Source organism: Agelaius tricolor, unplaced genomic scaffold (genome assembly GCF_023055355.1).
Source record: "Agelaius tricolor isolate 1412-34295 unplaced genomic scaffold, bAgeTri1.0.p SCAF_50, whole genome shotgun sequence".
Taxonomy (NCBI): Eukaryota; Metazoa; Chordata; class Aves; order Passeriformes; family Icteridae; genus Agelaius; species Agelaius tricolor.
Window position 1 is genome coordinate 2,682,167 of NW_027269310.1, and position 22,778 is coordinate 2,704,944.

At 39.4% G+C, this 22,778-nt stretch overlaps 1 pseudogene; it reads right to left on the minus strand.

The window, feature by feature from the left end:
* Nucleotides 1–391: 391 nt before the first annotated feature.
* Nucleotides 392–22,562, minus strand: LOC139604402 (synaptonemal complex protein 1-like; annotated as a pseudogene).
* Nucleotides 22,563–22,778: the final 216 nt, after the last annotated feature.

Below are 22,778 nucleotides of genomic sequence, written 5' to 3' on the forward strand. Positions count from 1 at the left end.
AGATCTTTGCACAATATTTGTTAGCTACATACAATAACAAATCTCATTTACATCGCTGCTCAACAGCTCAACATAAGGAACCCAAACTACTGGCCTATCCCTAAGACTACACAAAAAGAAGAAAACAAATCTATTTTGCTTCCCACTTCACCTGCATTTGGGATTTTTGATTTTGCATTATATTTTAACATGTACTTGTAGTTTTCTTGTTATGTCTAGGCTGTGAAGTAGGGTTTGTCGCTGTTGTGAAACCAAGATTAATCAAGGATTAATACAGAAATAGATGTTCTAATCTATCCCTGGACTTCTGCTGGTCCCTAGGAAAGCTGGTGGGTGATTTCTGTCTGTGTTCAAATATTTAAAGCAATAACAAATAGTCCCATACTTGTTATTTCAGATAAACAATTTAATGGCATCTGAACATTGTTTTCACGATCTTATACCGTGCATCTTTTACTCCTTGTGAAGCTGAAATCTTTTTAAATACAAGCAATTCTACTGCAATTTTAGAAGTTTCAAAACCATTTTAACATACTGAAAACAAAACAGTCTAAAAAGACAGGTCTAACAGCCATTAAAATGCAGGAAAAAGCAAGAGGACTTCAGGTAAAAGAGCATACATTGAACAGCAACATTTCTTCCACTATGTATTTATGTGTTAAGAAAAATGGAGTAAATTTAAAAGAACAGAAGTTCTTTAAAACCAGACTTTCTAATGCCAGAAACAGCTTTGAAACAACTTTCTATGCAGTTCTATTTATTTCAGAATTTAAAATTGGCCAATTTTTGTCCCAACATTTTGAAGCACAAGGGAGGAAAGGTGGAAAAGGCTCTGCAGGGGTTGCAGTTATAGATCTATAAAGTTCATATGTGTAAAGGAATGAACACAGTATTGAACACACTGAGTATGACAGAAAAATGCAACAAAGCACTAACTGAGAGAAAAACAACCCTGCAAGCAATGCCAGGGCACTGGGTATTTCTGCATTTTAAGCAAAGAACTTTACAACATCTTTAATTTTCCTTTTCCTGTCCATTTTGGAGAGCGCAGCCCAGCCCGCCTCGCGCATTCTCCTCATGGTTTTGAGTTTCAGAGCAGAGCCTGGAGATTTCACACTGGATGGAGCTGGGGTCTAGGAAGGAAAATAAAGCCATCCTTTAGTTTCTGTAAACAATCTGATTAACTGCTTGCTTTAATCTTAGGAAAGGCTAACATACCTTTTTTGGTGCTGTGGAATGTAATTGTGAAGCTTGTGGAAAATCTTTGTACAAATTTTTAAACATTTCTTCTTCCGAGACTATGCTCTAATAAATGAAAAAGTTACTTACTCACACTATATTAAAAACTACTTTTTCTTTCCCCCTAAGGATATTAAACTATGAAAAATAAAAAAGTTAAGATTTCATTATGAGGCAAAACAGTTCAATAAAAAGAATGTTAATTATGTACATACAATTCCAGAAAGAACCAATCAATTAAAAATATACCCATAAATATTGGCTTGAATGTGGAAGCCCAAACTGTTTGTTTTCATTCTCAGAGCCAGCAGTGAGCACAAAGAAGTGCTCAGCACAGGATTTGCTCTCTGACTCTTACCAGGAGGTCAGTGTGCTCAGAGCTGTCTGACTGAGTGTCCAGCTGCACAAGCACTTTCTGCTTTTTCCTGCTGCTCTGCTCTGAAGGCAGGTTTGTGCTTCTTCCACTGTGCATTTTATCCATTGGAGGAGTCTTGATAGCATATGTCTGGGAAAGAAAACGTTTCTATTTTTAGATTTTATTTTATGGGGCAAGAATGGAATCTAAAGCCAAACTCAGGAGCCAGTTTACAGTCTGAGTGTCCAAGAATTCACCTGAGAGAAATGGTGGAACTCTTCTCTTTCCATCCAAACATGAAGCAATGACCCAAACAAAGTGGGGTGGGGTGGAAATAGCATTTTTGATATTATTTTTGTTGCCAAATGAGGAGAATGAAGGGGAAGCTATGGAAGAGCTGAGTTTCATGGCACATTGTATTTCAGTTCTTCATGCTTATCTGCAGAAATTCAGGTTATTCTGAACTGTAGCCACGACATGTGGACCATATCAAACATCAAAGAAAATGGGAACAAACAAAAGTGCAGGGAAAGGCTTTCAGAGAAAGATTGATAGCTATATCAAGATTGGTGTTACTTAAAATAGTCTTTTCACTAGAAGTTAAACTGAGAAGCATTGAATGGTCCAGTGCAGTCCTTTTTCAGACAGATAACATCAAAGTGGTGCTGGATTCCATTGCTCCAATATGAAACCCACAAGTGAACTCCTGACAGGGAAGAAGGGTAAGTTCTGCAGTCAGGACTACTTTGACACTTTGACCATTTTTACAGCTAGATCAGCTTTGTTCTCTTCCATAGAGGAAAAGTGCCTTTTCAAATGGACACTTTTAAGACTGAGTAAAACAATTCCAGAGACATAAAAAAATCAACAACTGAGCAAGAAAAGTTACACAGTGGGAGCCCTTCCAGAAACTGCTGTCTAATATCTCCATGGAATGGTAGGACCCTTTAAAATCCCTTCTTATCCCAGGGGAAAAAAAAAATCATCTACAGAGAAGTAAGAAATACAGGCAGAAAAATGCAACAAGAAAAATTCACTGTTAGGAGCTACAAAACTTCAGTGTTGGACTGCCCAAGGGGCTTCCTGCACTGAAGGAGATATTTTTTATTTTTATCATTTTTATTTTAGGAATATAATTTGGAGACTTTCTATTTTTACATGAGTAGATTCACTGTATAGATCTAAACAAGGTTTAGGAGTCCCAGGAACATAAATTTTTATTATCTTAAAAAAGTTTGAAGTCCAAAGCATTCCAATGTCTTTTGTTGAATGCAAATAAATTATCATGGCACTTCAATTGATTCTACACATATAAACACTACCAAATTCTAAAAGCAATTAAAAAGTTGAAGTTACCTTGTGTTTCTTTTCACTTTCAGGAATCATACTGTGAGAGTGCTCTTTTACAAGATTCTCCTACAAAAGAGTTATGTGACAGCAAGGAAATATTTCTTTGAATTCAGTTGTTAAAAATCTTCTTGGTGTAATTACACAGCACAGTCTATAATCACAGACTGTTACAAAGCTCACACAAAAATATGACCAGGTTTAGCACAACCTCAGCATTCAAAAGTCACTGAAAAACCCCTACAGTTTAGGGAACTTTTTTGCTTTAGCTAGTTAAAATTAACTAAACTAAAGGAGAGTTTTGTTTTGTTGTTTGTTAATTTATATATAATCTATAATCACAGAGTGTTATACAGTTCACACAAATATATGACCAGGTTTAGCACAACCCCAGCATTCAAAAGTCCCTGTTTTTCTGTTCAGTTTCATTTCTTATCCAACTCCTCCCACAGCACAAGCCCAGGCCACACCTCTCACCCCCACTGCTCAGTGAATAAAAAACTCCACCTTCTCTTCAATTTCTGCTTTCAGTTGTTCCTTAAGGGAGGCCAGTTCACTTTTCAAACATGACAGCTCATTTTCCTACAAACCATTAAATAAAGGACAGGGTTAACTCTGCACAGCCCAGAAAAAAGAAAACAGTCCCAAGTGAGACAGTAATTAACAGGGACACTCATTAGATACACAAGAGAATTCTATTTGCTTTTCAGCCCTGTACTTGAAGCTTTGCTTTAGCTTGTTTAAAAAAGACTGAAGCACTATAAGAAACAGGGACTTGATCAGAAATGTTCAAGGTAAGACCTTAAAACACTTGGGAGAACAGGGCTGAGAGGGCACAATCGAAATATTTAAAACAAAAGTTTCCTATTCCAAGTGGGAAGTCAGAACATGACACACTATCTGCAAGAGCAGACACAAACACACTGCTACTCCATTTCTAGAAACATTTGGAGTTTTTAGTGCCCAGAATAAGATCTGCTGCAGCAGCTTGGGTGGGACTGCTACTGGTAAAAATTAAAACCACACTGGAAAAGTTCCCAGAGAACTGTCTCTGGTGGGAAAGACCCCAGAGCACAGCAGGAAAAAGAAACTCTCTAAGCAACCTGAAAAAAGATTTTTAGAAGTCACAAACTGACTGAAGATCACATCTTTTGTCTCTCTGTGCTGTTGGTGGGCAAGAGGCAGGGATTGGGAAAAAAGGTGTTTTAAAGGTTTATTTTAATTCTCATTACCCATTTTTAATTCTATTAATAATAAATTTTTGATGCTATTTAAGTTTGAATCTGCTTTACCCTCAAAGTGTTTTTCTCCTAATCCTTATCTCAACTTGAATTTTTCTTTCCCCTCCTCTGCTCAACTACAGCAGAGAAAAATGAGTGAATGTTTTTTTGTGTGTGCCTGGCCCTTAGCCAGTATAAAACCACTCCACAAGGACGTCAGCCCCTTCACTGAATTACTGAACATTGGAAAGTACTCCTTACCAGTGCTCTTGCTGATGAGAACTGCTTTTGCTGTTTCATTTTATAGACTTTTAACTCTGCATCTTTTTCTTCAACCATTTTATCATATTCATTCTGGGTTAAAAAAAACCAAACCAACAACAAACTCAAAACATGTGACTAAATGTTACAATTATAGAGTTATCCAGTCTTAAAACATCATTTCTTTCAAACCAGGCTCTTAAGATTCAGAAAGAAAAGATTCATTGATGCTTCTGCAGAAACTGTAAACCAGAAAATGCTCAATTCAAGTATTATTTTGTGGGCTGGCAGAGAGTGCTTGATTTCTGTGCAGCAATATGTGCTCAGCACTAAGAGCCAGCTGTGCCATCTTTATTAATATATCTGCTAAAGATATTGAAAAATAGAGGAACAGAAAGGAAAACTAAAATGTGTCAGGCTAAACTGCTGACAGTCACTAAGGCATCTCAGAGAAAGAGCCAAACTGATACTGAAAAATATTGCACTCAGATGGTATCAAAGGAAGCCTGAACTGAAAAAAATCTAAAAATCCCAGAAGTTTGGATGAATGGAATTTATCTGCCCATAGGAATCTTTTGAAAATCTTCAAATGAATTTGATTTTAGATGATGCAAAGTCCAGCATGTGTTCAGCTTCCTTTTCCCAGATTCAGGCCTGTTTCTGCTTTGGAAAGGTCATGAACGTGGTATCACAAGTTATAAACATGCTGTTAACATGGTATCACACACTGCAAACCACAGCAAGCAGGAAAATCTCTTCCCTTGTGCTTTTCCATCAGTGCCATCATCTCAGTTATCTTGTGCTGACATCTGGCATCAGTTTCTCTCTGTATCATTGCTGTTTCATCACAAAGCAACCTCATCTTTTCTACCTGTCAGTAATAAATTGCATTTCATTCATCAACATAACCATATATTTCTTTTTAATCTTAATTTCTTCTTTCCCCTGTGGGTGCAAAGTTTGCAGTCCCACTTGGGCTTTATTTGCTTTTCAGATCCCTTTCAAATCCCTCATCTTTTCTGCAGATTGTTAAAATGGGCAGGATCAAAGGTACAGCCATGGCAGGCAAGTTCACTTCAAACCAAAAGGCCATTTCAAGCACTCTGCCCTAACATTTCTTAGCATTGCCATCAAAAAAAAAAAAAGTGTGGGCAGAAAAATACTAATATGGGAGAAGTTATAATCTAATTTAACTATGCTGACTTTATACCAAGGGTGGAATTTCTTTGAACTATATCTTGAAAGCAAGAAGTTTTAATGGAGTTCTTATTTTCAAAGACATATTCAAATACGTCAGCCTAAGCACCTCATGTACTGAAGCTTTGCTCACAGGCATACACAAATTCCATTCATGTCTGAAATGGAAGAGCAAGAGCCAATAAAGCTTCATAAAAACATTTTAAATTAAAAAAAATTAAATTGCAGTAAAAATGAACACCTCTCACCTCTTCATGAAGTTTATTTTCATTTCCTTTTCTTGTTTCTATGTCTTTTTGATAGATGTCAACTGCTTCCTTATGTTGCTTGTTCATATTTTCCATCTCTAACTGCAATTTATTCACCTTTTGAGAATGCAGAATTGCTGCTGTTATTTGTTTAGGAATTACTGTGTTAATGATTTTTTCTTACCTCTTGTTTTTGAGCACAAACACACTGTTACTGTTCAGGTATATGAATAAAGTGTTTCCTATTTAAAAGTTCAGCTTTTTTTTTAATAAAGAGTTGAACTTTGGCCTGAAGTGAGTTGGAAAATACTCAAAGAAAGAATGGCAACAGCCCAGTGGGGAAGACTGCCCTAAGCAGTCACCCTAAATGCTGTGAATGCCTCAGAAAAAAACAAATACAGATGGAGATTTGATTCCCTCTCTTGTAAATCTGTATCAGATTTTACCAGCTTTTATGGTACATTTTTCTCCCAGCTGTGCATCTTGATTACAGTTTTTCCTTTTAAGGTTATCATATGAATATCCTCAAAGAAGTCCACTTTTCTTCAAGTGCAGTACCCAAAGCTGGACACAATATTCCCATCAGAGGGATTACCACTGCAGAACAGCCTTAAAAAAGTAATATATATATATACATATATGTATATGTCTTTTAAATGCTTTTCTGTTACAATGAGGTTGCTGAACCCTGTTCAGTCCACTATCAACAAAAGAAAAAAAAAAAGGAACAGATTAGAAACATCATTAATTGCAATGTGAATCCATCTCTTAAATGTCCAACAGTCAGTGCCCAATGATTAAAAATGGAAGCATCTTCTAAAAACTGTGAGCTCATTCCTGCAAAGTCTGTATCCCAGATCCCAAAGCAGCTCAGAACGTATTGAACAAGTATTATCATTACTTACAGTGGCACTTAAAAACACTCACCTCATCTTCTACAGGATGTTATTTAAACCTACCTTCCCTTCATAAGTATTGCTTTTCTTGCTTTCTGCAGTAAGTTTCTTTTTCAGCACCTTATTCTTTTGAAATAAGACAAAACAAGCACTGTACCTTAATAAGTAAATGGAATTATGTAATGGTTTAACTGCATCAAGAAATTCCAGCTTTCATCAGGCAAATAACTCTCTGTTGTGCAGCTCAGGTTCCAGAACAATTCTTCAAACAAATGAATGTTCAACTAATTTCTGTGATAATTACTGTTTCTTCATGACCTTAAGAAAGGCTCCTCCTGAGCAAGAGCAGGGAATAACAAATGAGGTGCAGAATGGGAATTAAAACTAAGATGCTGCTGACAGAAGGTGTGAAGATGTCATGACAAAAAAAACAAGTTCTTTATATTTACAGTGAAGTTACTACAGTTTGTGCCAGTGCAGAATTATTTTCTACTAGTGGTAACTGAGATACTTATTACAAGTACAAAAATAACACTATGCACTAAATGAAAAATGAAGTTTATTAAAGATATTATTTTTGTAATTGCTCTTTTCAAATTAAGGCACATTTAACAAATCAAGTGATTCCTGAGATGACTCCCTAATTTGCTCAGGGTTAGGATAAGAAAGGAGAATTTTTAAATTACATAGGTGGATCTAAAGATATCACAGCAGACACAAACCTGCTGAAAAGGCAACCCAAAATATAATGTGTTTATGTATTTGTGAAATGAAAATCTCTACCCACCTCCTGCTGCAACTCTTCAATGCATTTGGTTTTATTTTCCACCTGCTGCTTTAAATTGTCCATCTGAAAGAGAGATTTCAGACATTCATTAGTAAGTTCTACAAATGACTCCCTGTGTGAGCAATTCCTGTAAATGTTCTCAAACCTGCACTTGCACCAGTCTGGTTTGTTCCAATGGGACTGCAACACCAGCTGACATGCTAGAATAATCAGAGTTTTAGCCATAAAGTACCACGAGATGTTAATCAATAGCAGTGAACCAGTTCCTTAGTTGTTAGAGACTTAAGAAAGAAGAAAAAAATCCCCAATATCTTCACAATTTAAAAATACACTTGTAGGAAGTTCCCTACATCCATGAAAAAATGAATTTCCCAATTATTTTCTAGAATCTTCAATGGTTTTTCCTTTCTTGAAATTTAATTTTCAGTACTCTTAACCTGAAATGACAATTGTAAATCTTTGACTGTTACAATGAAATTTTGAAATTTGCTAAAAACCCCAGGTTGCTTTGAACCAATAGAAAGAAAAGTAGAAATGTTTGAATCTATTTAAGCTAAACCTCACACTACATATAAAAAGCTAATCCAGAGCCCATCCATCACTGTGTGGGTATATGAAAAATCAGAAAAGCAGGTTCTCTGTTTGCCTGAAAACAACCAAATCTTTAATATGAAACTTGCAGCAAAGAGTGAAGATCCCCATGACTGTGCTTGTCTTTTGAAATACCAGGGCTCAGCATGGGCACACACAATGGCACAGCTGGCAGCAGCTGAGAGAGAAGAAACCTCTGGCAGAGATCACATCCCCCAGGCAGAGCTTTGCAGAAAAATCCCAACACAGATTTTACATTTAATGCTGTCCTACAGGTTCTGTAAGATATTTGCATGACACAGGACATACATTTTCTTCTCTTTCATCCAGTGTACTTCTCATCTCTTCACCTGTCTTTGCCATTTTCTCCTTCCAAGACTCCAGTTCATTTCTAAGTGCCAAATTAACAAGCATTAGTAAATATTTCCTTCTTGCCTTTAACTTATTTTCAGTACTTCTAAGAAACCCTTCTTTTATTTTCTAAAAAGAGCTGCTAATGTTGATGGGAACTTCATAAGCTGCTCAATGAAAATGTTCTTAAAATGCAGCAGCATGCCCAGTAAGTCAATGTGTGAACTGTCCATACTTTTTTGAAGTAGGAAAAGATGTTCCAGCTAAACCAAGGAAAATACATCCTCACCTGGACTATTGCAATGCAGCTGTGAAACATGGGAGCTGCCTGTCTATTGAACTGGTGATACAGAGAGTAACTCTTACCCAGTTTTGCCTTGTCACATTTAATCCATGACCTTCACCTTCCATTTTCATTGCCTTCTCACCTGAGGTGTCTAATGCACAACAAGACAGCTCCTACTATGTAATACAAAATGATGGCAAACACTGTTCCTGCAGCAATTGGTATTTCTAATCTGAGAAAATTTCTACTTGGCCAACAGCAATTCTCAATAGTTTCTGTTTAGCTATATAATCTAGAAAAACATTAATCAAAAAAATCCCAGAAAGCAGCATTTGAACACAACTAACTATTTGAGTCTACTTCCTTTCACAATATCAGTTCTTAATATTTGTTTTTACTTGCCTTAGCTGGCTATTTGCCTCTTCTAGATTTTCAACTAACTGCTTTGTATTTTCTTCTTTTTTCTTACTATCCTAAATAAAGACCCATGTGTCAGCAAAGAAATAAAATTCAAAGTGACTTCTTAAAAAATTCAAAGACATCCAAAGCACACTGACCTGCCTTGCTCACAAGTGTAAATACACTTCCTTTCCAACTCAAACACAAAAAACAGCTCAGGTACTCTACAGACCCAAGTCATGTTGCAGCTCATCATCTAATTTGTAAAACTGAGTAATTTGTCAAATTGAGTATTGTCCTTTCATGAAACCTGGAAGTTTACAACTTGCCTCTTGTTGTTCTTGCAGTTTCTTGACTTCTGCAGCCACAGCATTTTTCTCTTGTGCTGTTTGTTCTTTCTCTAGTGAAAGCTTACTGAGATACACTGTTAGTTGTTCATTCCTTAACCTAATTTCAAACAAATGGCCAAGAGGAATAAGAAGATGCCTTTTGAAATCTCCTTTTAAATTAAACATACCCATTATCAAGTCTTATTCCATGCTGAATGAAGTCCAGGCCTTTATCTACAAATATAAGCTTTGCAGCAGAGTCAGAGAGATGTCAAAAGGTGACAGAAGAAGGAAAGAAAATCAGAGTCAACTTTTATATAAATCTAATGGTTAGAGAAGTAGATGTAGTTCAAAGCAAGATTAACAATGAATTCAGAAACTTTCTCTTCTTGTTAAATAAGTCAAAGAGATATGGAACAACTACATATGCCATAGAATACATACAAATGGAGAAAGTGGAATTTAGAAATGTAAGTCTAGAATTAATGGCATATATGTGGTTCAAAAGTTTGATTAGAAAACAATCCTAGTTCATTTCACTGTGGATTAAAGCAGCTCCACCAAAACGAATTAAATATTATATTTTCAAAATGGTCATACGCCTCTTGTTCAAGATCTGTTTTCAGAGTCACAAGCTGCTTTAAATAATCTTGTTCCTTCTCAGCTGTACTTGTCAGCTGTGCTTTCAAATCCTGGAATTCTTTCTGCAAAATGAAAAGGAAGAGTTTTGAGTATCCATGTGCAAACTCCAACTGCTGGAGGTTATCAGACATGAACTAAGAGCACAAGGCTTTCAGAAGAACCCAACAACATCCATGTCATGGATTATCCAGGTTGGATCTTTCCAATCTCTGCTGGGATCTGGAAGTGCTGTGAGACAGTGAACTGTGACACCAGTGCTGTTCATGTCTGTCCCCTGCTGTGAGTTCAATTACCTGGGCTGCAAAATTAGGGTGGGACACTGCTCTGGGTGCTGTTTCTTATGCATAAACTTGTGTCCAAGTCATGATGTGTAACTTCACTATTTCTAAAAACATGTTACTATTGCCCTACTTCAGACCTCTCTCATCTGGAGAGCATTTTCATTGCTCTCTCCACGTTTTTCTCTCTCTGCATATTTTCTACAGTAGCCTCAAGCCTCTTCTTCAGTAAAAGTCCTCCAATTTGCCCATTATAGAAAATGAGTGAAACTCAGTTCAGAACACTCAATGCACAGATTAGAACAACAAGCAAACACAGTAAAATGCACACCTGATTTCCCACTATCTTAACTTGAGTTGATATGGATTCTTGTTAGGCTTGTAAATCTAAAATCATAATGAAAAGAAACCTCTGTTCAGAGTGTATTTCATATAGCTGAGACTCCTGTGACAGAAAATGGGCCTGTGCCACAGTACAGCAGGGTTCACAGAGGCCAGAGCTAATTACCTGCCTGTAAGGAAGAACAAATGGGAAAACTTTATATCCACAGGGAGTGGCATTTGAATGGGCATGAACAAAGAAGGAAATAACCAAAAACCTTGAGAAGGAAAACCAAAACCATGGGAGACAAGAAAAACCAAAAGCACAGGAGACAAGAAAAACAGTGGCAATAAAAAAGTTCTTCAAAGAGAACACTGAAATTGTGTGTGAGAAAGTTTAGTAGAAATGTTAAGGTAGACTAGATGGTGTTTATTTATGACATTTAAGATACTTACAAAGCAAGAGGAATTTCATATGAAGAGCAAATGCCATGAGATTAATAAAATGAATATTTACCAGAGTTTCTGACAGCTCTTCAAGGTGCACTTCTTTATCACATTTTACTTTAGTCATCTCTTCTACAGCACATGGAATGTAAAATTAATGGAACAGAAATGATTTTTCAGATTTAGCAGGCAGTATAAAACATTTACCCCTTTGCAATACCCAGTTCTCAAAACTTGTTGGATTAAGTTAAGAAGCTGAAAAGCTAATTTATGACTTAATCTAAATGTAGACTTGAAAAAATGATTCAGACATTAGCAAATCTCTATCTGAAGAGAAACTAAATATTTATCTTAAATAAAATTTAGGGCCTTTCTATGTTTTCCACAATTATAGCTTCAAATAAACCATGGACTGTTAGACTAGAGTACTCTGCAAGTATTGCTGCACCTGCATTGTTCCAGAAAAAAATCTGAACTGCTGAAGGTACCACATGGATATGCTGAGAAAGGAAACCAGTTGTTACTGACTTCCAAATGGTTTCTATGTGCACATTGACAGTGCTGGTATTTTTTGCAAGTTCTCAGCAGCAAGGCAGAGCTCTCACTCTGGGGACTAAGGAGCACATCCCTAGAAAGCACAGGATATCAAATTGATGATATTTAAAGACAACCCCTGCCAGCATCATTCCACTTCCAGCACGGGCAGGGTCCCAGAAACCTCAATGGGAGGGTTTTATCTCTGCTGCAGAAGTCACTCCTGGCACCTGCAGTGCTGCTGCTCTTAGCTGGAAACCAAAATTACCTCCAGAAGAATTCATGCAGGAATGGTCTCACTATTGGAGCTCTGCACAGCACTGCCCTTTGGCTGCTGCCAGTACCAATGACCCCCAAAGAAAAGGGATCAGCTGAGTCAAAATAAATTCAGGCATTCCTGATAGGTACAGGTACTGTAAAATCATTTCTCCACCTGCTAGAGACAGTCCATTTCCAGACAACAGCAGAAAGCATTTTTATTACTGCCTGGCTCATTTTCTGCCTTTCTACAAGCCTTACCCAGTTCAGCAGATTTCTTTTGGAGCTCCAAGGTAAGCAGCTTTGAATCATCTTCATATTTCTTTAATCTAAGAAAATGGTAAATTAAAAACCCCAAATGTAGGGTACAAAGCACTCACTGCATTTGAAACTTCAAGGACAATAAGACAAAGTCTTAGCACAAGCACTTTAAGAACATTTACCTTTCAACAGGCAGATGATGAATCTGCCTGCAGCACATATCAAATTACACTTTTACAACCTCAGAACAGTAGACATAAAAGTAAACAAATATATACCTACAGAAATCTCTATTTCTTAAAGACAGAGTTATGAAAGTTGGAGGAGGCAAAAATTTACTTTTTATAGACCAGTATCAACTATCACCAACAAAAAAATTTACATTCAATTCTCTGCATTTAGACCACTGTGTGGAAAAAACCTCCAAATTTCAGCTTCATTTCCAATTGTTCTTGATTTTGTCATAGACTGCAACCTGTAAGATCATTCTTGGAATTGAAACTCATTAATTTACCTATTTTGCTCTTCTTGCAGCAAGCTTTTCAAATTGGCAACAGAAGTCTCAAACTCCTCTGTCAGGGCTGCAAGCAAAGCCTTCATTGTTTTACATTCTTCCTCCTGCTCTTCCTTTTCTGCAGTAACCTGAATTAATGTTTTCACTCTAGTCTGGAGCTCAGTTTCCAAGTTCTTTTGAGTAACCTTCAAGACATGATATCATTTCTAAACATGTTTTGCAACAAACAGCTACAGCTGTTTCATGTCTAAAGTATCCATAATTATTTATGCAAATACTCCTCTAGTCTATTTCTACTGTAAAACTATAAGCAAGGGGTACCTCTGCCTTTTGCAATGACATTTTAGCCTCTTCCAGCTCTGTCCTCAAATGTTCTTTACTGACCTGGGATTCCTTTAACATTTCTTCATGATGTACTAAACAAAAAAAGATGTTAATATTTTTAAAAATAGGATATTTACTAAAAAGTACTGCTAAAAATGGAAAATTACATACATTTAAAGAATTTAATAAAGACCAATGGTACTAACATCATATAGTATAAAATAATAGATAAAATTTGAATATAGATGGCTTAAACATATTGAAAATCAAGTTCTGAAAAGTAAGTTTCCTCAGTGACATCTGCCTGACTGTAAATTTGCAAAACTGAAGCAACATATTTTTCCCTTGCAATCTTCCAAAGCTCTCAGTGCTTGACTCACCCTAAAAACGACCCTGCCAGTCCTGCTCCCACAGGAGCAGCTCCTGTTCCAAACAAAAATAAGGCCTTCAAGGCCCCAAAATTCTGCTGCCAACCAGCAACAGAATAAAACTATCATGACCCTGTTTCCTATGCTTCTATAAAGAATTACATATCATAAATAAACAATCATTAACAATTACATTTAAATTCTATAAACAATTACATTTAAACACAGCAGGCAGAACTCTTACAGTTTGCTTCCATTAAGTCAGCAATCTTATTTTGTGACGTCTGCAGCTGAGCCTTGATGTCTTTTATGACATCATCTTTTTCATCTCTCTCTATGGTGAGAGCTGAAATCTAGAAAAATGCAAGAAATATCATCATGAAGTCTGGAAAAGGGACAGATGCTAATTTTCATTTGTACCCCAGGTATGATAAGCAGATATTTTGCTGTCATTCAAGTTAGATTAAATAGACAGACAGACAGACAGACAGACAGATAGAAAATATTTGGCTAGATATAATCTTAGCCAAATATCGATCAAGTCACATTACTCTAAAGAAAAAAGTTCTCCAATTCTAAATCAAACCATAAATTCCAGTAGACTAAAGGTACTGAAAGATCACTAAACTTAGCAGAATTTGACTTAAATGCAGCTTCAGGTGTTATTTTGTCTTTTATACTAATACCCAGAAACACTTCTTGGCTCTTGCATTGCCCCTTTAGTCACAAATAAAGCTCTACATAGGAGATGGTAAAATGAGCAAACCTGCTTTTCCTTTTGACTGACTTCCAGTTTGCATTCTTTTTCAAACTTGTCCACTTTTTCTGCTTCTTCTTTTACTTTTGAGATACAGTAACATCCACAGTTAACATTCTAGCTGAAATATACTCCAAGTTCAATACAACTTCCACTTTAAGACTGCTTGGAATTGTACAGCTGTACCTTTTGTTTCCCAAGAGTAATTGTTGAGGCAATGTTTGGTTTTATAATCAAAATACAAATAGAAAAGAGCATGTGAAAATGAAACAGGAACACACCAGGCTATACATACAGAGAGAGAGCATTTAGCTAAAGTTTCTGTAGCTATACACTAGTGCATTATCATCTAAATAAACCAACTATGTGAAATAAGTATTGATCTCTAGACTGTACTTCACAGACAAAACTTCAATGTTGAGTGACAGTTTGAAAAATAAAGTTCCAAATTTGGCCCAGTGGAACAGCAACAGAAGGGGCCAGGCAGTGAACAAAGGCTGCATGAATAAAAGAAGGGTCCCAGTGTCTCAGGGTGACCTGCTCACCATTCCAGCCCTTCACATCTGTCTGCCCTGGCCCTGCATGTGGAACACAAGCTATGAAGTACAAAATTGAGCCAGCTGCATAAACACAATAAACTGAATTCTCACATTTGAAACTCATTTCCGATCTGTCGTTCTCTGCTTGCACACGAAGCTCTTCAAATGCCGCTGTCATTCTCTAAAAACAAAATTTAATATCTGAAGTTCAATACTGGAAACCCTGGAACTTCTCCAGGGGCTGCTGCCCACCTCAGCCATTCTGAGGAACCAGCAGGTGGGTGAAACAGAGCCCAGAAAGAAGCCAGAAGTTGTGGCAGTGACCCAGCACTAAGCACCCATCCCACAGATCACAGGGATCCACATCCCACACACTGCTGCACTTTCTCCATTGAATGTGTTTTATGGAACACAAAAATCATTCTTGAAAAGGGATTGAAAGCCCAACTTCCTGCATCACACACGACATGATACCCACACATGATGGATACAAACAGTATCCCAACATAAACAGGGAACTCAGCTCAGCTCACATAACTCACATTCCTTTCATCAAGCCTGGTCACTTACTTCTATGTTGCTATGAAGTTCCTCATACAATTGTATTGTTTCTGCCTTTTCCTGTTCATCTATCAAAGCAAGAACACATGAGAAAGTTTTTCTTTTGAACAAGAATGCCAGCTGTCCAAGTCATTATACTTAATCAGTATAATGAATTAAAAAAGGAATTACCAGCTCCATTCTTATTAAATAAGTCCTTATGAAACATGGTGCCAAAAGTTACAGAATTTAGGGAAAATGTGCATTTCATTGAAACATTAAGCAAGCTCAGCTTTTAAATTTCCTTCCTAAGATATTTTTTTCTGTGAAAAGTCTAATTCTGGATCAGTTGATATGACCATATTAATTATTATAGCATTAATGCTGTTGAATAATAATGTATCAACACTGTTAGTATTTCTAAACTGTAATCTAGGGTTTAGCACTGAATTTCTTCCTATCAGCAGATACCTATAACCACAGAGCTGTCATTAGAAAATTGCAACACTCCATGTCCATATTTTCCTTCTTTCACTTTTGTAATTGATACTATTTTTTCCCTAAGAAAACAATTAAAAAGAGACCAGTAAAAGAAACAGCTATCAAAAAAGAACAGTCCATCTATATACAAGTGTTTCTAGATTTAAGGCTAAAAAGAAATAGACACTTCTTAAGTATCCAGGATCAAGTTAGTAAAATTCTAATGATTATAATAACAATTCTAAATTGCATATAAAGTAGAACTTCCAATCAAGAACATCTTTTAAAACCTCAAGAATTTAAACTTCATTAAGTTATCCAACTGTCTTGGCTTGTTCAGTTTCATGAGAAGAATTCCATGAAATTCTTCTCATTTATGACCTTGGGGTTAAGACCTTTTCTCCCCATAAATGTGTGATGGCTGAAAACAGGAAATGTCAGCTCTGGAAATTTGTTAGAGAGTGCTGGGAATTTAGAGTAGATTCTACTGCCTAAAAACAGGCATGAAGTGTCACTTCTTCTGTCTTAATATATTCCCAGTGTGTGGATGGCCCTGCAAACCTTCAATGGGCTGAGCAGCCTTGAGGAGCCCTGCCCTGCTCTGGAGCGGCTGCCAGGGCCAGTCAGGGCTGTGGGCACGGCCTCAACCCTGGGTCACTGTTTGGGCACCCAAAGAGCTCCCAGGCTGGCACCTTTCAGCAAACAATTTCACTGGCTTCAAAAGCCCTCTGCATTCAGCATTACACACCAAAAGTCTGTTAGACCTGGGGCTTCACTTCCAATTTTGTGAGCCACTAAAAATTCACTTTTCACTCTGAGAGCCACATCCAGTCGATCCCAACTGGAGAACTTCTCTGAACAGCACGAGAAATGTCTTCTTCTTTCTTCTGTTTGTGAATTTAGAGCAAGCTAGAAGTACATTTACTCTGATCAATAAAAGCTAAAAAAGCATTTACGTTTGCTGGTCTTCTCTGTGAAGCGAGTGCAGGTTTCCTTGAGCACATTACACAGATGCCTCGAAGCAGCAGCTCTAAAGGAGGGAAAAAATATCCTGTTTGCACAGGAGTGCACAGTACTTTGTGTACCTAAGGAGTAACAATGGAAATGACCTTCAAAATTTAACAGCTACATAAAACTGCCCACATGGAAACTGATTCTTTCCACCACAAGAATATATACTTGGTTCTATTACTTACTCTTTCAAGAGATCTTTATTTTCACATATCTCATCTTCCAGTTTCAAATGGAGTTTTTCATTTTCAAACTAATTTCATAGGGAACAAATGCAAAAAGACACTGTTATTGAAAAATAGATTAGAAATGCACTTTGACTTCTCAAATCCCTCATGAAAAAGTAATTTGGGGCATCAGTAGACAGAAGTCTGTTTTATCTGGTATTACATGCTGAGTCATCTTTTGCATGAAAGATGCAATAATTAATGAACAATAATTTAGCAGCAAATGAGACACTTACAGGTATATTCTTCAGACAAACACTCACACAGGACAGGTGCCTGCAACTTCTCAAAATAATCATTTTCTCAAGGCACAAACCAAACTGCAACAGTCTTTAAGATTTAATTGTATCAATAATAGTGTCATACTGAATCAGGAAGCACTTAACTTTGTTTATTTAATGTATACTATACAATACTGGCCTGCAGTTCTTGAATGGCTTTATTCTGTGCTTCAATAGTCTTTTTATTTTCCTGGAGCTTTCTTTCTTTCTGGTTTAATTCAGTTTCCACAGTCAGTTTCCACTGCTTGATCTTCTCAGCCTCTTTGTAGAGTTTTGAGAACAATTCATTCATTGTTTCTGTATTCTATTGAAACAGGTTCCACAATTTAATCTCAAATACTATCTAATTAATAGTACATAATATCTAATTCATACTGTTGGAGATAATGTATTTATCTCTTAGAAACATCACAAGAGTAATATTTTTCTACAGATGGTGATACAAGTTGATATATGATCAGGAGCCCAAGTTTATGCACAGGATGCACAAATCTTTGTGCATCCTCTATGTATGTATCAAAAGGCTTTACAGAGCACACAGGAGAAACAAATACAATGAAATATCCCAAACCTCCTTCAGACATCACCACATAGATGGGCTTAAAGACATGGATAACTGCAGTCCACCAAAATCAATAAAAGTTTTGTCAGAATTATCAGTGAAGCCAAAATTCCTTCTAGCAGGTTCTTCACACCATTTCTGTCCTCTCCTTCTGACAGACACTGCTGAGTTAAGTAAAAGCAGCTTCAGAGACTTTGCCCAAGAGTACCTGTGATCTTGCCATGAACACACACAGAATCACAGAGTCACAGAATAATGAGGTTGGAAGAGACCTCTCAGATCATCGAGTCCAACCTCTGCCCCAACACCTGGGCTATAGCACCAAGTGCCATGTCCAGTCTTTTTATAAACACATGCAGAGATGGTGATTCTACCACCTCCCTGGGAAGAGCATTCCAGTGCTTCATTATTCTTTTGGTGAAAAATTTCCTCCAAATATCCAACCTATCCCTCCCCTGCTGTAGCCTGAGACTGTGTCCTCTGGTTCTGTCAGTGCTGCCCGGTGGAAGAGACCGACCCCACCTGGCTACAACCTCCCTGCAGGCAGTTGGAGAGAGCAATAAGGTCACCCCTAAGCCTCCTCTTCTCCAGGCTAAACAAGCCCAGCTCCTTCCAACGTTCCTCACAGGGCTTGTGCTCCAAACCCCTCAGCAGCCTTGTTGCCCTCCTCTGGATGTGCTCAAGCACCTCAACATCCTTCCTAAACTGAGGGCCCAGAACTGGACACAGCACTCAAGGTGCAGCCTCCCCAGTGCCCAGCACAGGGGCAGAATGACCTCCCTGCTCCTGCTGCCCACACCATTCCTGATGCAGGCCAGGAGCCATTGGCCTTCTTGGCCACCAGGGCACATTGCTGGCTCATATTCAACCGGCTGTCAGCAGCACCCCCAGGGCCCTTTCTGCCTCAACACTGTCCAGCCACACTGTCCCCAGCTTGGAACGTTGTGGGGGATTTTTGTGGCCAAAATGTGGAACTCAGCACTTGGACTTATTGAACTTCATGCTGCTGCACTCTGCCCATCCATCCAACTGATCTAAGTCTCTCTGCAGAGCCTTCCTTCCTTCCTTCCTTCCTTCCTTCCTTCCTTCCTTCCTTCCTTCCTTCCTTCCTTCCTTCCTTCCTTCCTTCCTTCCTTCCTTCCTTCCTTCCTTCCTTCCTTCCTTCCTTCCTTCCTTCCTTCCTTCCTTCCTTCCAACAGATCATCACAAGCTCCCAGCTTAGTGTCCTCTGCAAATTTACTAATGAAGGACTCGATGCCCTCATCCCCGTCGTCTATAAAAACATTGAACAGAACTGGTCCCAGTACAGAGCCCTGAGGGACAGCACTGGTGCCTGGCTGCCAGCTGCATGCAGCACCATTCACCATCACTCTCTGGCCCGGCCATGCAGCCAGTTCTGAGCCCAGCACAGAGTGCTCCTGTCCAAGCCATGGGCTGCAGCTTCTCCAGGAGTGTGCTGGGGGAGACAGTGCCAAAGGCCCTGCTGGAGTCCAGATACACAACATCCACAGCCTTTCCTGCATGCACCAGGTGGGTCACCTGGTCACAGAAGGAGACCAGGTTGGTCAGACATGACCCACCCTTCGTAGAGCCACGCTGGCTGGGTCTGATAGCCTGGCCATCCTGTGAGTGCTGTGGGATAGCACTCAGTATGAACTGCTCCATTAGCTCACCTGGCACTGAGGCCAGGCTAACTGGCCTGTGATTACCAGCATCCTCCTTCCTACCTTTTTTGTAAATGGGTGTCACACTGGCCAGTGTCCAATCATCTGGAACCTCACCAGTGAGCCACAACTCTTGATAAATGATGGAGAGAGGCTTGGCAAGCTCATCTGCCAGCTCCCTCCTCACCCTGGCATGGATCCCATCTGGACCCAGGGATTTACAAATATCCAAGTGTCCCAGCAGTTCTCTGCTCACACACGCAGCAGGAAGGAAAACCACCACCCTTGTGCCCTTAGAACACCTTGAAAGTGTCCTACAAGCAGTGCTGGGCCAGTGGTCGAGGCAGGGAGAGCAACACACGAGCCCAAAGGGCCCTTTGGTTCACTTACAACACCCCCAAACACCATCCTTGTTTTGGCTGCATCACAGTTTTCTTCCAGTCCTGATGGTGCTTTAATAGCTTAGGATTAAAAAGTCTAAAAAGTTGTCAGGGATATGAAAATCAGCAGGGAGAGTACAAGAAATGTGTTTTATTTTGTGGTAGCAAAGAGTGTTTTGTAGCTGCAAAGTACAGAAGCTATTGCAAAAAAAATGAGCTGGACTGAGTTGTGCTAAAGCAGAGATCTGCTGGTAAAGACACTGTCAAAAGAATCCAGTGCTTGAGGAAACCACTGAATTCATTGTTTTACAGATAAAACAAAGCCAGACAAGGTTGGAAACCACTCAATTCATTGTTTTACAGATAAAACAAAGCCAGACAAGGCAATGGGGATAATCTACTTCAGTTTTCCAAAGAATACTCTGATTTCAACCCTTCTGCCCCTCAACAGAATATTCAGATACAGTTCCACAAGGATACTTAAGTGTTTAAATCTTACTCTAATTAAAGCTCATGGACTTCACAGGCACTTCAAACAAAGAAAGAACAACAGCAATATTGCAATCACCTTAATTTTTAAAGATTTGTTTCCAGGCATGTTCACTAAATCACAAATATCTCCTCTAAGTGATTCAGCTTTAAACAGGAGACAGAAAACATTATTCCCTTTTAACTACTTCCTTTAGCCCTGAAATATCTACTGAATAATGCTTTAGGCACTGTTTGGGAACAAATTCAAAAGACCCCAAGGAATTAGATGTGCAGAGTTGATACTTAGCTGACCTCTTCATCTACTTCAGAGCAAAGTTTCACTTGCTGTGAAATTGTATCTGAAACATGAAGAGATTTTGGTCAATGTCTTTCTAAAAAAAGTAACAGTGAAACTGTATTTAACAGTTACAGATATGAAACTGTGAGACTACTCATGAAAATTAAACCTTGACAATATATAAAAATCTAAAGAAGGTGCATGGCAAATGTTCCAATCGTACCTGAATCAGTGATTTCACCACGGTTCGACACGTCAAATGGCAGCTTAAAGTCATCATCTGAGCATCTGTTCAAACCCTGCACAAATTTAAACATTAGTTCCTTATGGGTAGATTTGTAAAGAAGAATTATAAAATCCATAAAAAATCCCTACAGATGATGTGAAAATAGAATTGGTCATTAATAAAACAGCTGCCTACAAATTTCAAAGCCCAAGGTATTGGTAATGGCTTTGGAACTCACTTCTTCCTGCCCAGTGGTTGATCAAACTGTTGGTGTCCTGCAGTTTGATTTATAGACTGTGGCCAAAGGGGAGCTTTCAATGCAGGGAACTCAGCAGCTCCTGCCTGGCTGGGCCCTGGTGCATGGCAAAGGACTCAAGGAGACAAATTACTTTTTTGAAGACCAGTAGTTGACATTTCTTTTTTGCTTTGCTTCCAAGGGCACTTCTAGACCATATTTGATTATGTTTCAGCATGAAAATACCCTTTTACAAGGTTTTTAAGTCACAGAAGTTCATCCTGTAAACAGCTAACTCATCTGCTGTCAGAATATCCTGTTGAATCTCAACATATTTCATAAGGAGCTTCAACATGAAAAAATAACTTGTTGAATTCCCATAACTCAGTGTGGGGACAGAACATTTTCACTGCACACCTGATCTGGTGAGACCAAGACACCAACACCAGTGCGAGCATCTGAGTGGGGCCTGTGGGAATCCATCAAATCAGAGGGGTTTGGGAAAGCTGCAAAAGGCAGCCTCAGAGACAGCAGAACTGTGATTAGAGCCAAGCAGTAGCCATGAGATAGGTCAGCAGAAAAATTATTTAAAAAGTAGAAAAGGACAAATAGAACAATGGTCTGTGTATTAACGCTTGTCTAGAATAACTCCCTAAGTTACAGAAAAGTTTATCTAGCGAGATATTAGGAAGTTCTAAGCTTAATAATGGAGCTCTGTGCATTGTGTTTTAAGGCTTACAAGCAGCAGGTATTGTATTCAAAAAAGGCAAGCATTGTTTGAACCAAAGGTACCTGTGCTTACAGTGGTTGGATAGAACTACTGTCAATATGCTTTTGCTTTGTGTGATTGGTCAAAAACCTTTGAAAGTAAGTTGTAACATTAAGTTCTTGGTCTGCTGCCTGGGATGTGAGCTGCTGGCATCTTCCCATTGTCATCACCATGTAATGAGACTGATGCTGGGAAAGAAAACAGCTCAAGGCAGTTCCTCAGCAGTCCCGTCCCGTTTGTGATTTGTACACAGACCCCAGCCGGAGATAGAGGAATGCCTGCCACTCCAGGCATACGCACAGAAACGCGAGTCCAGTGCAGGAGCCGTCCCGGCCCACGCAGGGGCAGGTGTGTGTGTGCTCCAGGCCGGGGCTGTGCCGGGGCAAGGGGCAGGTGTGTGTGTGCTCCAGCCCGGGGCTCTGCCGGGCACTCCCCGGGCCCAGCACTGTCCCCGTGTCCCCGGGGAAGGGCCCCAGCGCTTTCCCCCCGTCCCCTCCTCAGCCGCGGCCTCCAGAGCAGCACAGCCCGAGGGGACGGCCGGGGAGGGGGGGTTTGGGGCCGCCCTCAGCGGCCCCGCGGCCGAGCGCTCACCTGGGATCTGCCCGCAGACACCTGCCCAGCGCTCAGGCGCAGCGGCATGAACAATTTAAAGCGGTTTTCCTTCTCCATGGCTCCGATAAAAGGGCGGGCGGAGCGGCCCCAGCTCCCGGCGGCCGCTGAGGGCAGGCGCGAAGGGCGGGAAGCGGCAGCGGCCCCTCAGCGCGGGGGCGGGGGCGCCGCCTAGCGGAGCTCGCGGGGCACGGCCCGGGCACGGCCCGGCCGGACAGAGCGGCGGCCGCGGGGCCATCGGCGGGGCCATCGGCGGGGCCATCGGCGGGGCCATCG